Here is a 9,134-nt window from a genome sequence, read left to right as displayed (position 1 = left end):
GATAGCGTCGTCAACAGCCCTGTGTCCCTGGAAGAGGAGCTGGCTTCAGTTGTTGGGGCCCTGGCTTCCACAGGTGCTGCCTCCACTGTAGGGATGGTGAGCATGGTGGCAGCGAGGATGAGCGGCGGGGCCTGGGACAGGGCAGGGCTCCTTCTATGTCCCATCTCTGGGTCCCCAGCACCCTCCCCGAGTACCTGTCAGCTACTTCATATATGTTTTTTGAATGGATCATGTGCTAAGCAGGACAGGGAAAAGAAAGAGTGAGATTAATTCTGAAGAGAAAGAAAAGGGAGCTGTGAGGACACTCGGGCCACCAGGAAGACAGGGGCGCCCAAGACCCAGACCCTCCGCAGGGTTTGACCACATAGATGCCTCCAGCTCACACCTGTGAAGAAGGTCACACCCCTGTGGGACAGGCGCATTGGCCAGGAGGGAGGGACAGCCCCCCACCCCACTCGCTTGGTACTTGCTCAGCCACCCCTGAGCAGCACCTCGGCACTGGTGTGGGGAAGACTGGATTCCCTTGTCCTGACTGACCTGAGCGGTGTACTACTTGGAAAAGGACAGCTGGCCTACCGGGCCAGCTGCAGATGGAAGGAACCCAGCTCCCAAAGCCTCAAACAACCTCTATTTTTGGTGCAAAAACAGCTGGCCAGATGGGCAACTCACTTTGCCCAGTGCCCAGACCACGGTCAGCATGGCCGCCCAGGGGCCAGCAGGGTAATGGTGGATGCCAATGGTGGCCCCCAAAGGTCCTCAAGTAGCCCCTCTCTTAGAGCTCATTGTCCTTTCCTCGCCTCACCCCTTGCTGGCTGCTCTCCTGGTCTCCGTCCTGATCTGCCACCCCGCCCCATCCCTTCCTCTCTTCCTGCCTTGAAGAATCATCACCGCCATCCAAATAGTCCCGGTGCCAGGTTACGCACTGTGCATGACACGCACAGCCGCTCGCTGAAACTGCGGCGCTGCCTCCTGCGTCAGGGCAGTGGAGGGTCCCTGGCAGAGCCCTCACCCTCTGTGCAGGAGACCCGGGTTCCGTGCCCCACAATGCTCATCATGTGCAGCCACCATTCATCTGCCAGGGCACTATGAGGCCCCACAGGTTGGAGCGGAGCTGCAGACTAAGACTGACGAAGAAGAAAGACCTGGTTATCTAGTTCAGAAAATAAGGCAATGAAACTCTAGCCTGAAACCCCTCATGGGGACGCACAGGACGGGGCATGGGCCCTCCCTGCATTGAGGCCAACTCGATGGTAGCTGGCAGCATCCGCCCCCTCTCCCGCAGTGATATTTCCCACCTGCTGCAGGGGAAAGGGGAGCCCAGCACCCAGTCTGATGCTGAATGGGGAAGCTCAGAACCCGACCCAAATGTGCTGGAGCGTGCCCACTCTCCACCTGGGACAGGAAAGCTGGGCTCCTGGAGCCCAGATCCACCCCCACCCCTACCCCTCACTGTCACTTTCACCAGGGTGTAGCTCTTTCCTAGATTACCTTGGAATAGCAAAAGGGGGACATGAGTATTTTCAAGGGTGGAGCCAGGGGCCTCCAGCACATGGTGGGAGGGTGGGGGTGGCAGAGAAGCCCAGGGGTACCCCTGGACCTGTGCCAAATGCTTAGAGGTTCCAATGAATTGGGGGGCTACAGACACAATGCCCACTACAGTGGCTCAAAGGAGCCAATAAGGGGCTGGTGGTTTGGTTTGGGGGAGATGGGCTGAACCTCCTACAGCAGGGTGGGGTGGGGTGAGGTGGGGCTGGGAAGAAGTGGCTGGTGCCCAGGAGGAAGACCAGCCCCCTGCTGCATCCACCAGGGCAGGCAGAAAAGGAGAGAGTCACTGAGGGAGCAGGTAATTGGCCTGATGTCATGCTAGATACGACAGTGGGGGACACACACCCAGGCTGAACAGGACACGGAAATGCATGCTGTCGCCAAACACTCGCAGGCTAGTTACCACCTCCCCAGCTACTGCTGATAGCATTTTTCGGCCTATGCTGCCATCTGCCGGGCTTCCTCACAACTGCACAATGCTCCTGGGGGCTGTCCTCTGCCCTGAACTGGCAGTATCCGCCTTAGGATGTGGCAACTGAGCTACCACTGAGTCCTTCAAATCTTCAGGTAACACGTAGATGCCATCTCTCTCCAGCAGCCTTCTAAATTATTGTTGTTGTTGTTGTTGTTGTTACTGTTATTGTTAGGTGCTGTGGTCGTTACATAATTTCCTGTCAACTTGAAAATATATAAAAGTACAGGGGTGGCATTCAACCTGTCAATCAGGTCCAGCCTGATGGTGACTCCTTGTGGGCGTGGCCTTCTCCTGGGAACCCGCCTCCAGCCCCTCTCTGCCTTCCTCTTCCTGCTGGCTGACCCTGGTTGCCTCCAGAGCCCTGGAGATGAGTCCACGGCCATTGGATCCACAAGATTTGGCACCCACCAGCCTGTGATCTTCCTGCATCATTGCATGTGGTTGTGTGAGTCTGAAGTGGGACTTACGGACTAATATCAGACTTACGGCTTGAGCTGGACTGGGCTGGGATGCTCTTTTGACATGTAATTACTTCTTGCTATAATGCTCTTTCTTACCCCCTTATATAGTTGAGACAAGCAGATCTGGAACCAGCTGTGTAAACGCACAGGATCAGCAGGGCCATGTTCCCTCAGAAGACTCTGGGAGAAGAGCTTTCCTTTGACTTCTGACTTTGGGTAGACCAGACATTCCTTGGTGTGCAGATGCATCTTCCCAAACACCTCCGCCTTGTCTCTGGGTGTCTCCGCTCCTCTTCTGTAAAGACCACTCCGATTGGATCAGAGCCCACCGACTCCAGTATGGCCTCATGCTCACTGACGACCACTTCTCAGACTCTCTCCAAGTCCAAGGTCACATCTATGGATCCCGAGTGGGGGCGTGGAGGGCTAGCCGCAAACCAAACTCACTACCATTGAGTTAATTCTGATTCACAGCAACCTTGTGGACACAGTAGACCTGCCCCTGTGGGTTTCTAAGCCTGTAAATCTTTACAGGAGTTAGAAAGCCTCATCTTCCCCCTACTGAGCGGCTGATGGGTTTGAACTGCTGACTTGTGGTTAGCAGCCCACCTCAAAACCACTATGCCGCCAGAGCTCCGAAAGGGCTTAGGGCTTTAGCAACCTCTATACCAGGCGCCTGGACACAAAGCACTGTGTGCACAGCTCTCTGTCTCTCCTGATGAAGAAGGAAGGAGAAAAACAAGGATCTGTACAGACTCCTGAGGGAGCAGACCCCACCACACCCCACACCTCAAGCCGGGAGAGCAAATATCCCGAGACAGCCTTCCCTTGAGGGCCCATCAGCAGAACGGAGCAGAAAAGGGCCCTGCTGAGACAAGGTTCCCGGGGGAACCATTTAAAATGCTTCTTTACCTGGCACAATCCTTGAGATGATTCCCTGTTGGCTCTCAGCACCTGACTCGGCAGCAGGTTCCCAGCGGCCAGAACTTGGAGGCCACGCCAGTCTACCGAGAGAAAACATTCACGTTGTCCCAACCCACCAATTTTCCCGAAAATTGAAACCGATCATTGGCTGAAGGCGCCTTAGTGGCACAGGGTAACCTACTGAGCTGCAACCACAATGTCAGCCGTTCAAAACCACCAGCCGCTCCTTGGGGAAGAGAGGAGGCCTTCCACTCCTGGAAAGGGTTACCGTCTCAGAAAGTCACAGGGGCAGTTAGGTCTGCTCTGTCCCGTAGAGTCGCTGAGCCAGAATTGACTGGATGGCAGTGGGTTTGGGGTTTTCACCACCTGCTGAGGCACGGTCCACTAAGGGCCAGCGCTGACCCCTAGGTCAGATTTATATGATTGCTTAGTGGTGTCAGTCCTCACAGGTGACACCATTTAGTTGGTGAGTGACCATCTTTAGATGGATAGGTGACCACCGGGGGTGCTTTGAGTCCCAAGATTCCGGAGCTTGGGTTTAGGGAGCATTCATACCAAGCAAACCAATGCAATTAGGTGTGCGTTCCTGGCTCGTATTCAGTTATCTATCTGTGTGTGAAGCCTTCACTCTGCAGCGGCTCCCTGTTCATTTATTCCAGAGCCAACCTTCTTTTGCCACACAACCTAAATTTCCCAGGAGTTCGTTCCCAGAATAGAGCATAACTGTTTTAGTATCCCAATCTAACTGCAATAGGAAGCCTAATTGAAGCCTCATTAGAAGGCAGACTGCCCAGCTAGCGGACAGATACCTCCTCTCCATAACCCAAGCACTCTGGGAGGGGGTGCCTCTTCTCAATGACTTTGTTCTTCGATTAATTGCAATTAATATAGCAGCTCCTTTCTTTCAAAAGATCTCCTAGTGCATTTGGAGAACATTTCCACAACCAATCGGGTTTGCATCGGCTAATGTTCTACATGTTTTCCCTTTTCTAGACATCTTACTCCGTGTCAGCGGTCAACAACAACAACAATCATTGTTCTGTTTCCATTCACCTCGCTTGCCGATTCCCCTTTACCATCTCCTCTTCAGTCTGGGGAAAGTGTTGGCCATGGGGTCGCCTTTAGAGGATTTTGTAGAATTCCGCTTGGGAGAGAGAGAGAGAGAGAGAGAGAGAGAGAGAGAGAGAGAGAGAGAGAGAGAGAGATTTACATCCAGAAATGACTTACACGGTTGTAGGAATAGGTTAAGTCCAGTCCAATTCGAGTCAGGGGAGTGAGCTGACGCTCCAGGGATCCGCAGGCAACACAACAGGAGATCAAGGACTCAGACACGACAAGGCAGAGGCAGCAGGGGCATGGCTGGGGGATGCAGAGGTCAGGTTGGGAGTCTGCCAGCCCCACGAATCCACTCTTGGCAGTCCACTGAGGGCTTCTGGGATCAGCAGGCCATGTAGCAGGAGCTTGAAGAGCCAGATGCAAGGTCCAGCTGCGGCAGAAGGCCAAGGGTCAAAGAGACTTTCACTCTCCTAGGTCTCTCTTATTTCAAAAAAAAAAAAATTATCAAGGGTTCATGAGGGAGGGGTTGGGGTGGGGCGAGAAACTGATACCAAGGGCTCCAGGAGAAAGAAAATGTTTTGGAAATGTTGATGGCCACATATGTACAAATGTGCTTGACACGATGGATGGATGGATGGATTGTGATAAGAGATGCGAGAGCCTCCAATAAATTTAATTTTTTTAAAAAGCTTATATGATGTCAGGCTGTGACACAATTGCTAGGTTGAGCTCCACGCCTAGGAGGGTCTAGTTGACGTACTCCCCACCCATCGCACGGGTCAGATAGAGTTATATTTGATAAACCACTTTGTCTCTGGGGACCCCTGGCAGTGATACCCAGGTGCAAGTATAAGCTATGGCGATAGCGTGGACTAAGTTCCTCTGCTCTCTACTGATCCAGCAGGTCTGGCCATTTTTAGGAAGTTGAGTTTTGTTCCAATTTTTCTCCCATTTTATCTGGGACCACTGTTGGGTCCCTGGTTGGATGATTGCTAGTGGCATCTGGGCATCACCTAGTTCTTCTGGTTTCACGGTAGGTTTGTGCAGACTGTGACCAGAGTCCTGTAGATTAGTTTCTTCTCTGAGCCTTGGGGTTTCTTCTTTCTCTTTTGCTTCAGAGTCACCGAGGTCAACGGTTGCATCTTAGATGGCGACTCACAGGCTTTTAGGAGCGCAGATGACACCAAACTGCTACGTAGCCAGGCAGAGACAAGGCCAGACAGAGGCAGAGGCTGGGCTGTCCTTCCCATGTCTGCGCCATGCCCCCCGCACCCCCTTTACAGGAGATTGGGAGGGAGGAATCAGACAAGTATTAGCCACCCATGAAGACTTTAGTGGGCGTGCTCCCGGAGCCAGGTGGGCATTACACCTGGTCGGCCAATACTAGGCCCAGGTTCATGACCCCACCCAGGTGGGCTTAATTCAGCCAGTGGGGTCAACCAAGACCTTCCATCATGCCTCCCCAGCCGAAGGAGGCTTTCACTACCCTGGCAGCAGAAAGGTTGCTCTCTTTTTCCTCTGCTCCTGGCCAGAGGCAGGTAGGAGGCGCACACGCACCGCCTGGGCAGGCCCCCTCAGAACCCACACCAGGCCCATTGGGCCCACAGCCTCTCTTCTCACTGACTCTTTTGGACCCCCGCTTCCGACGCCCCCTGGTGCCGTGCGGCTCACTCTCTGGACTCAGTTCTCCACGTGTGGGTGCACAGCCCCAGGAGGTTGGGCCCCAGCACGGCTTCCCTGAAATAGGGTGTACTCTTTTGAGGCTGTAAAACCTGAAACCTTCTCCTGTCCTTTACAAAAACCTATTTGGGTCGCAAACCAAGCTTCCGTGTGAATTCTTTCTCGTGCGAAGCCAAGAGCCGAGGTATGACTCACCGAGAAACCTAACAAAACTAGGGCCTTGATTGAGATGGCCTGACACCGGGGCTACAACGAGGGACTCAAACATGGGAACGAACGTGCGGATGGTGCCGAACCAGAGCACTCTCCGGTCCGTTGTGCGCTGGCTCCCAATGAGTTGGAAAAACCCCAATGGCGCCTCCCTATCACACTGTCGCCACGTTGGATGCATTATCAAGAAGAGACCAATCGCCGGAGAAAGACATCATGCTTGCTTGGTAAAAGAGGGGGTCGCTGAAGGCCATAGAACGCCTCAATGAGATGATTGAGACACAGCTCCGACAGACGCGCACGCACCCAGCGATCATGAAGATGGGACAAGGTGTTCACAGCATCTTGTTCTCTGCCACATGGCTCACCTGAGTCAACTCAGTGGCAACTTATAAGAAGAAACACTTGCCATGGGGGTTCTGGTCCCCTCTAGGACCTGCAGTTAACAGAACAAATAAGGAGGCTTCCCAAAGCTCATGGCCAGTGGAGTGAAGAGGATAATGGGATTTTTTCCAACAAACATTTTGAAGCTCCTTGTATACTGAGGCGTCTTTATGTGCAAACCAAAACGAACAAAAAAAGTCAAGGCCATCGAGTCAAGGCTGAGTCAGAGCAACCCCCTTGGGGGTTTCTGAGACTGTTTGCAGGAGTAGAAAGCCCAGTCGGTCTCCCAGAGCTGCTGGTGATTTCGAACTAACAGGTGATTTCAAACTGCCTACCCTGCGGATTACAGCCCAACACGTAACCACTATACCACCAGGGCTCCCATGTGCAAAACACTTATCGAGAAATTCACCATCTACGAATGCTGGTGGTGTGGAGACTTTCTAGGGTCAAAACCAAACAGAAATCAGCTCAGTTTTAGTACTTTTCTCCACACCGACCTGCCAGAAGGGCCTACGAATACTGCATCCCAGTCATTAACTCACTAAATAGTCTAGCTCCTGTGCTTGACCTTGAGTGGAAACTTTGAAAAGCCACAGGCCTTTATCTCAAAGAGCTGACAACACAATGGGAAGCCTGTAGTCTCTCTCTTTTTTGTTTTTTGTAAATGCAAATCACAACAAAGGTAAGCTCCAGACGTGCTCAACTCTCTGGAAATCTTATGAAAGTCTCGTGTTGCTTAGCGGAGGCCCTGCCTTAGCCTGCTTAGGTGCAGAACGTCCACGGTCCATCCTGAGAAATCAGGAAGCTGAGAAAGGTGTGACAAGACCCAGGATGCCGCCCAGGTTTGAGGGCGAGAAAGCAGATTCTAGAAACTACAGACTGGGTTGTCTGGTGTCCATTTGTAGTCAGGGAGGCTTTGAGCCCTTAACCCAAGTGGCAGGCTGAGGAAGGAGGGTGCTCCTTTGTGGGGTACAAAAGGCTGTTCCCAGCTCCAAGAGAAGCTGAAGTCAGCATGCTACCATGAAAGGTGTCTGACTTCTTTATTCTCTCTCCTATCGCTCTTACTCTCTATGACTTTGTTATCATCTTTATGTATCTCAACCGTACAATTGCACTTACTGAACCCATGATTAGCTGTGGGGGGCTGGCCACCCCCACACTCCTTTGGGTGCAATTCTGGCCCTCACTGTTGGAAAGGAATGAGGAGTTCATTCTGTTCAAAGCCTCCATCTTGCACGACTTCCTCCTCGACACCTTCTCACTGTGCTCTGGAGGTCCCTGGGTGGCATTGATTGGGCTGGATTGCTAATCTCAAGGTTAGTCGTTCAAATCCACAGATCTGCTTCTGTAAAAATTGGCAGCCAAGAAAACCCAACGGAACAGCTCTGCTCTGCAGCACATGGCACGGAATCCATGAGTTGGAATCGACAGCGTGATGCCAAGAGTTTGGCTTGGTTCCCACTGCAGGCATCGGACTGGATATCCGACCTGCTTCTCCGTCTTTTGTATCGATCCACTGTTTAAAGGTTGGCATCTCCCTCTACTTACACAGCCCAAAGTTTCCCTGAGCCAAGTTTCTGCACCAGCCAGCCACCCTGAAGACTCGCCTCTCTTGGAAAGCAAGATTCCTGCCTCTGTAGAGACAGGAGCCATCCATCAATTGGGAAGAAAGGAGGCATTGCTCTTAAAGAAAGGACACGGGGAGCTCAGAGCTAAACTTGAACTTTGAGAGGATTTGTATGTGATGCACTAAAGGACAAGGTGAAGTAGGTGACTTCAGAACGGTTTGCCAGTGAACTGAATAGACATAAAGCACAGTGCTTAGTATTGTATCTGCATCTTCACAGAGTACATAATCGATGGTTGAAGTATTCCATAAACAGAGGAGCCCTGGTGGCATAATAGGTTACATGTTGGGCTGCTAAGTTCAAACCCACCAGCTACTCCACAGGAGAAAGAGGAGCCCTTTTGCTTCTATAAAGAGCTACAGTTCCAGAAACCCATAGGAGCAGGTCTACTCTCTTCTATAGGGTTGCTATAGGTTGCTATAGGGTTAACTCAGGTTGCTACGAGTTAGGATAGACTTGATGGCAATAAATTGGTAGTTTTAAAAGTTATCCTTTAATAAGTGTTAGATAGTATTAATATTTATATTACTGAAAATGAGAATGACAAAGGATTATCATGGAACATATTAAAAGGAGGTACCCCCCCAAAAAAAACCCAAATAAACAAACAACTGGCACTGTGCTGGGCAGAGCAGAGCTTTCATAGTACCCATTTTTCCCCACTAGGCTAGCATTGATCAACTGGCTCTGAGTCAGCGCACCCAGTGGCACCACCTGGGAAGGTTCTCTCTGGTCACAGTGAATTTTTTCAATAAAGACAATTTCACT

The sequence above is a fragment of the Tenrec ecaudatus genome, chromosome 10, assembly GCF_050624435.1.
Source record: "Tenrec ecaudatus isolate mTenEca1 chromosome 10, mTenEca1.hap1, whole genome shotgun sequence".
Classification (NCBI taxonomy): Eukaryota; Metazoa; Chordata; class Mammalia; order Afrosoricida; family Tenrecidae; genus Tenrec; species Tenrec ecaudatus.
This window is presented reverse-complemented; position numbering follows the sequence as displayed.